Source organism: Galeopterus variegatus, unplaced genomic scaffold (genome assembly GCF_000696425.1).
Source record: "Galeopterus variegatus unplaced genomic scaffold, G_variegatus-3.0.2 Scaffold4119, whole genome shotgun sequence".
NCBI lineage: Eukaryota > Metazoa > Chordata > Mammalia > Dermoptera > Cynocephalidae > Galeopterus > Galeopterus variegatus.
In genome coordinates, this window is record NW_007730230.1 from 159,762 (window position 1) to 167,951 (window position 8,190).

The 8,190-nt window shown below is 31.7% G+C and overlaps 1 pseudogene; it reads left to right on the forward strand.

Moving 5' to 3' along the window:
* The first annotated feature begins 5,108 nt into the window (after nucleotides 1–5,108).
* LOC103602387 overlaps nucleotides 5,109–8,190 on the forward strand; it is a 5,359-nt pseudogene continuing 2,277 nt past the window's right edge.

An 8,190-nucleotide genomic window follows, 5' to 3' on the forward strand; every position in this document is an offset into this window, starting at 1 on the left:
ATCCCAGAGGCTCTTTGAAAAAAGAAAATGACAAGATAATTTTAATATGCACATGGAAACACCAAAGACCTTGAATAATGAAGCAAACCTTGAAAAATAAGAAAAGAAATGCATACTGTTTAAATTAATGGATACTTTCAATCTAAAATAATCAAAACAGTATGGCATCAGCATAAGTATCAGAAATAGATTATCAGAAACAACAGGTAGTTCAGAAATAGACACACTCTTATAGAGTCATTGGATGACTTTGACAAAAGCATGAGAGCAATACAATTTGCAAAAGAATGATTTTCCACAAATGGTAAGAGAATAATTGAATATCCACATGGGAAAAATAATCGGTACTCATATGTTGCATCATACAAACTAATTAAAGAGGGAGTATATTTCTAAATATAAAAGCTAAAACTAAAAAGCTGTTAGAGAAAAAAAAATTATGAGAATATCTTTGTGACTTGAGAGCAGGAAAAGTTTTCTTAGGTTGCAGAAAGCAATAAACATAAAAGAAAAAGCAATTATTTAGATATTAACAAGATTTTTAAATTTTTGCTCTTTAAGAGACTGTCTTGGTTTGTTCTTCCTGCTATTACAACATACCTTAGGCTGAGTAATTTATAAATAATAGAAATTTATTTTTGCACTGTTCTGGAGGTGCTGGTTGATTCAGTGTCTTGTAAGGGCTCTCTTCCAACATAGTGCCTGCTGTTGTGTTCTCCAGAGGTGATGAACACTATGTCCTCATGTGGCAAAAGAGACCCTAGAACAAAAAAGGGACTCCCTTCAACTTCTTTTATGAAAGCACCAATCCCATTTATGTGGGCAGAGCTCTCATGATTTAAATAACTTCCCTAAGAGTCCCACCTCTTAATACTATCACATTGGGTATTAAGTTTCAACATATGAATTTTAGAGGGATACATATATTCAAACCACAACAGAGACATCTTTAAAAAACACATAGGTAAGAATTAGCCAAAAATAATACATAAAATATATATCTGACAAAGAACTCATATAGAGGATGTATGCATATCTCCTACAACAAATAGAATTTCACTCCCTTCTCCATCCCAAATTAAAATGGAAGCTCCATGAGGTCAAATATTTTTGTGTTTGTTCTTCTGTGACTCCAGTGCTTATGATAGTTTCAATCACTTGGTTGGCACTCAGTGAGAATTGGTTATATAGTGTTATTTGTATAGTTAATTTAAAGGCTACACACACACACACACACACACACACACACACACACACACACACACACACTATAAAAAAGGAAGAGAATATGGTTGTGAGGGAGGATGCAGAATGTTGACATGCCTAACAAAGTATCTGAGCTTTTGGTTAATAGACTAACACATTCCTGCTCATTGCAGGTGAATAAGTGCCCTATTTTTCTGAATTCTTTTGGTGATTCTCTCTATACTGGATTTTTTTTTTTTAAAGCAGGACAGAATTAGTAAGTTTTTTATGTTATTGCCTGTGTTTCAAGTAGATCTTCATCTCCAAGAATGACTTTCTGGCACCTTCACAGGGACTAAAGAATATAAGTTTGAAAGGAAATAGAATGCAATGTTATCTAATTTTACAAAAATACATGAATACATTTTGGGGAGAAATTGCTTAATTTCCATTTCTAAGTATAACTCTAGAATTTAATTTGTGAAAAATATTTTAATAAAAATCATATTATTGGATATTGTTGTATTTCCAAAATACATTGGGGAGAATGTGATACTGTTGTACATTTTTTGGTAAGGTAAATTTATCTTGATATTTTTCTATAATTTTGAAAAAGACCATGAATATTGGCAGTTAATTCATTTACTTTCAGCATTCAGCTGGATGAAATTAGTAACATCTTTCAATGCAGAAATTTCTTTAATTCATTATATGCATGCCAATGTCATCAAGGTATAATTCCTAAGCTGTAAAATTCCAAAAGCTTCTTAAATCATTGAAACGTTGGAAATATTTTTTTGCCAAACAAAAGTTTAGCTAGAGGAAAAATCTACTCGCTTCTACTCTGTACACAGATGTAGAATTTGAGTTGCTCAGTAGCGCATTTGGTAAAGACTTTGATTTTTGCATACCATAGTGATTCATGGACTTTTCTATACACATTTGTGTCAAAGACTTTGCTTATTACTGAAAGACTCATCATGATTGTCAAGGTCTTGAATCACCATTTTTACCCCAGAGGTATGGTTAAACAAAAAAGAAAAGAGAACTTGATAGTTTTCCTTTTTACACAGAAATCCACTGATTTCCCTAAGGATCATTCTTTAGGTACTTGGAACGAACAGTGAAAATCCTCCTACCCTTCCACAACCCCATCCCTATCTTGTTTTCTGTTGTTATTATTAATTAAGAGAAAAAGTAGTGAGAAAATTGTGACTTGTGGATCTTTTTATTGCACCATTTTCAGCTGAAAAAAAATGAGGTATGTCTACATACAAATATCTATATTCCTCATAAGAATAAACCAAATCTGTGATATCTTTTGACCATGCTTCAATCATAAAGAATAAAGATGAGACACAGTAGGACTTTCGGGGCTGAAGGCAATACTTCATAAAGGTGGTGAGAATTATAAAGTCTGGTTAATTTTCCTGCAGAAAGGACAATGATGAACACCTGAGAATTATTTTAAGTGTTATTTGTCAGGAAAATTTTAAATTCATTGGGTTTTTGCTGGCATTACTAATACACAACATGCCAAAGATGACAAATTCTTCTTGATTCAACATAATCTTGAAGTATTCTAATACTCCAAGAAAGAAATAGGCAAAGTAAGCCATGATATCCCCAAGTTTTTTTTTTCATTTATTACCAACAAAATCAGAAGTAAATATTTATTGAAATTTAGAGATGATTCGCTGATTGAGTAATATAAGATCATTCTTCAAGGCCACTTTTTTATTCATGCCAAATAATAAGACTTCTCACTCTAATTCATTTTTAGATATTCCAGTTACTTTTTCCTTTGCTTAGAACTTTGTTCTCTAATTTTTGTATTCAGGCCTTTGCTACCATATCACATCCTCAGAGGAGATACTGCTGAAAACTCAATCCAAAGTAGACTCGTTCATCTCTTGTTATCATCTATTACTTTATTTTGTATTCAAAAAGCATAATTATTATATCACCTAGCTCCTTGTAACCCCAGAGGAAAGAATCTCTTTCCCAACAGGCCCAGAAAAGTGTAGGAATTGTGTCTCTTTAAATAACGTGGATCTTGTTTCTAATTTTTAATCATCCATGTAGCAACAAGGATAGTTAAAACTGACTGGCCAGTCTAGGGTTACTGGTCTAACCCTGGAATGGCCAGGGAATCCCCTAAAGAAAAATCAAGATATCAGAGGATGAAATGGATAGTACACAGGATTATAATAATAGTTATAATCCTCGTCTTTACATTTATGTACACCCACTATCCCCAAAGGTGAAATAAATCCGAAATACTAGATTTTTAAAAAATGACTGAAAAAAAAAATCTCTATGAAAAACGCCTTTGTGAATTTTAAGAGTTTTTGATGCAAAAATATATGCATGATTAAGAAACATAAAAACTTCATATTTATTTTGTATGAAGTCTTTGTAGAATATTTGCAGAAAATAGTACTTAAATGTAGCAATAGTTTGAATACTAGATTTTATTTCAGAAATTCGGGGTCGAGATTTAAAATCTAATAGCCAGAACTTAAGTTTATTCTGAAAAATAATTATAACTTCCTTATTACCTAACAAATTCAGGCTGAAGTGACAGAGTGAAGTGCCATTAAATACAGGACCAGCTGGTGTTTTCACACTCACGTTATTGCTCACATGTCGAAAATATGTCTTAACATTTGTACATATGAGAGCTTTTATTTTGTTTCAGAATTTTGGAGCTAGTAGTGTGACTATCATCTTGACAAAAAGAAAACTTTTATGAAATACATGTCAGCTCTTAGCAACTTAGCAACTCAGTAAGAATGACTGGAAATCTTTACTTACACATTATATTGAAACCCTGTAAGGGATATATACACAATTTGACTAACCTAAGTTATATCGGTTTTATGTTACTCTCAAAGATAACTGCCAGTTAGTTCAAGTTGCTTATTTAAAAGAAATTATCTTATATTTTCTTAATCTACCTCTAAAATAAATCTATTATGTGCTATTGCATCTGTTTGTAACAGATTAAAATTTTAACATGGTTAATGTTAGCGGTGGCAAATACATTCGATATCAGGACATCTTGTTAAAGTCCAAATGCCCTTGCTTCTGAGAATGAATGAAGAAAATGTAATTTTCCTTTCCAAAGTACAGCATCACAAGGTGTAGTGTTGAGAGCAATCAATACCATTTAGCAAAAATCAAGAGCAGGGAAACACAAAGCACCATTCAAGATCAGAGTAGGTAAGGATTTTTGGTGATTCTTACATGATTCTGTATCTAAGTTTAGCAAGCCTTTGATTTTGTGTTTTCTTCCTTAATAACATGTTCTCTGAGAGATACCTAGGTTCTTTCTCCAGTGCAACATAAATTTCAGTTGTATTCAAACAATGTAATCTTTGATATGCTACTTACACCTATTGGATGGGCAAGAAATGTAATTAATTGTTGTTCTACTTTGACGGCCAGCAATATTTTGGTAAGTTATTTAATAGGTTTTTTTGTTTATTTGTTTTGTTTTGTTTTGTTTTAATGCATCTATGTGTGTTGACTGCTGTGCTGGTTATACCCAGAGCAGAAATTTCGTAAACTTCAATACAGACCAGGACATTATCAAACCAGCTTTCACAGTAAGCTAAAGGAGTGCAAATTTCCTTTGTTTGTAATTCAGGCTGCACGCTTTGAAGTGCAAGCCTGCCAAATTACCACAAAACAATCAAGGGAGCGTTCAACAATCATGCTTAAAAATATTTCATGGCACATGAGATACTTTTGACTTTTTTGACTAAATCCTAGTAGAAACATAACTACCTGTAATATGTTTTCTAGTTATATCTTTCGGTTCCCAGATTAGTGTTTTCCAAAGTAAAATTCCATGATACTATTATTCTCTAAGATGCTGTGTCCCACCTGACTGCTCACACCCATGACTGCTCACACCCATGACTGCTCACACCCATCGCAAACAAAAGGTGAGACTGCTCTATGCCAGAAACAGCCATTGAAAAACTTTGAAACATTTCCCAGTTTATAACTATGTGCTCTCATCAATATATAATGAAATTTTAACAACAAACACTGTTATTTTATTGTCAGGGCACCACTGTACAGAAAGGTTGGTGTGAAAATATCCAATATAAAAGCCTGCATTTGCCAGTTTCACTAATATGTTATAAGCTACATGCAAGGCCATCGTTGGTATCATTATTAATAATTGCTTAAAAGGACACAGTTGAAGCTAGTATTAACTCATCATAATTTTATAAATGGCATCACTGCACTGATTTGCATCTTTTGTAAAATAAAATTTCCTGGTACAACAACATTAGCTTAACAGTATTCATTTCAAAATGATTCAAGAACATGTTCAATCATATGTTGAAGCTATTGTTAGCCTCTCTTCACTAGCTCCCTTTAAATTGCCTAAAATTGGAGAAAAAGAAGAAATATATCAAAATATTTACAATTTTTATCTTTGAGATATGTAACAGATTCCTACAACGGATAATACAGACTGCGTTTCTAATTAGAATACAATCAGTAAATCTTATACTCAAAATGTTTTCTTTAATTTTAAATTATTTTAGAAATAGTTTTTAAATCAGTGTTTCTACTGTTTTCAGCTCTTGCTTTTACTGTGTATATGTGTGAACATGCCTGTAGGTGTGTGTGTAGAGGGATAAAGGAAACATTTGAAGAATTTAGAAACAAGAGGTAGAGAACTAAACATAATGTATATCACCCAAAATGCACATTTAGTTTGTTTCAATTTTGTATTATATAATACTGAGAAACATTTGTTGCTTCCTTCCTTTACTCATTCAGTCATCATTTATTCAACAAACGTTGAATGACAACTGTGTGCCTGAGTCTTTCATAAACACTACGGATACAAATATTAATATGATAGTCTATATAATGGGGAAAGCTGGTGTATAAACAAAGGGTTATACTGTAATGTGATAAATCCAATGAAAGAGATATACAGAGCTGCATTTGTACCAACAATATATAAATTTAAACATTGATATGCAGGAAATGTGGAAAAACAATACAAATTATTCCATGGTATTTGAAACATAGAAAAATTAGAAAATTAGAAGTGAAATTTCATTTTTTATCCTCACGGGTGTAATCTCAGAAAATATGCTTTGTAGATATAACTAAAACACAATTTGGCAAATAATTATTTAGTGAAGATGATATATTATTAACTCTCAGGTTCTTATACAACTTCATAAGGCTGTCTAACCTTTTGTCTGTTACTTTGTATTCAGAGAACATACTTTATAATATTAATTTGGTTTTCAATATAGATATTTATCCTGGTAAGTATGGTTTCTGTAAGAAGCTTTATTGTGAGCTTACTAACTAAATCAATACTTCCCAGTCAACTGACCACCATTTTAATTCACAGTTTGTTTTTACTGAGTTTGATTATAGTACAGGATTCCATTGGATATTGTTCAAAAGAGGAGGAATTATCCACTGGTTATCTGGACTAGAGTCAAAGGATTAGTTCTTGCTGGTTTGACACTACTTTTGTCTTTATTACATATATTTTGTAACTCACGACAGTGCCTTGCTCTCTACATAGTAGAAACATAATATTTGATTAATGAATAAGCATTTACAATTAATATATATATAATATATTTTATTTTGATTTCTCATTAACACTATGAAAGATTAAAATATTCATGACTAGTCTTAGAATTGACACTGGGTAGTGATGCAATTTTTGGGTAAGTTTTCTAACACCTAATATATTTTATTTTGATTTCTCATTAACACTATGAAAGATTAAAATATTGATGACTAGTCTTAGAATTGACACTGGGTAGTGATGCAATTTTTGGGTAAGTTTTCTAACACCAAATATTAAATTATTCTACCTTGAAACTTGGAGTTAGGGAACATTGAAGTCTTAAGTATTTCTCAGCATGTGACTGTGGATATGTCATTTTGCTTCTCTCAGAATGAGTTTTTCCAATTTTTAAAATAAAGTTAATATTTGTTTCACTCAATTGTGATGAGATTTCTTAAAAAAATATATATGTGAATACATAGTTTAAATTTCAAAGCACTATAAATGTGTTATAGATAAAAACCATACCATATCATTTTATGGGATGACAGTCCACTAAGAGACACTTTGTAGAAATTGAATCATTATGTAAGTGGTGGGGAGAAAAGGTGAAAGACAAGAGAGAGAAAAAGAAAAGAAGATACCAAAGACAAACTTTGTTTCTCAATTATGCCATGACTACATTTGACAAAATTCACCGTCAATATGAGACTCCTTAAAGCTTTATTCTACCTCTGAGAAATAATATTGCTTACCCTAATACTACTCATAAACAATCAAATGGGTTATTTGATATTTAAACATAAGTTTGAATTAATAGGTGACTGAACCAGTTTTGGAAATATTAAGTTGACTTAGAGTAATGTATTGGATTACTTTAGCTAAGCTCAACCTACGCTTTTTGGCTCTGAGTTCATAATCTAAAAAATACAAAGCATAGGATAAACAAGTCAATGTGAGCAAACAAAAAGAGCACAACTAATAAAATAAAGTTAGTATCTACTCTGTATAAAACTGTCATGTTTATCAGGCTGTTGGTTATTTGCCAAAATCGAAGTATGCTGTTATGAAATGTTCCAATTCTGGGGATATCTATATATTTGCTGAAGGTGAAGTGACATGTATTGCTTCTACTTTGGAAACAACATTTGAAGTTAATTTTTCATTTTCGGGTGTAGATTTTGAAAATGGAATTTGTACTAATCTTATAATTCCCTATAAAACTTCTTACCTGCAAACTATGTGACCATGATGAAAGGAACAGGATTGGTTCACACAGTCCCAGTTGATGGTATGGAAGCTCACAGTGTAGCTTCTCAACATAAACTGTCAATGGATTATTTAGTGGATGAAGATGGAATTTTCACAAATGTTTCAAGTTATGAAATTCAAGTCTGACCTTGAAGAGAATACTGATGTGGTTATAAAGATGTTTT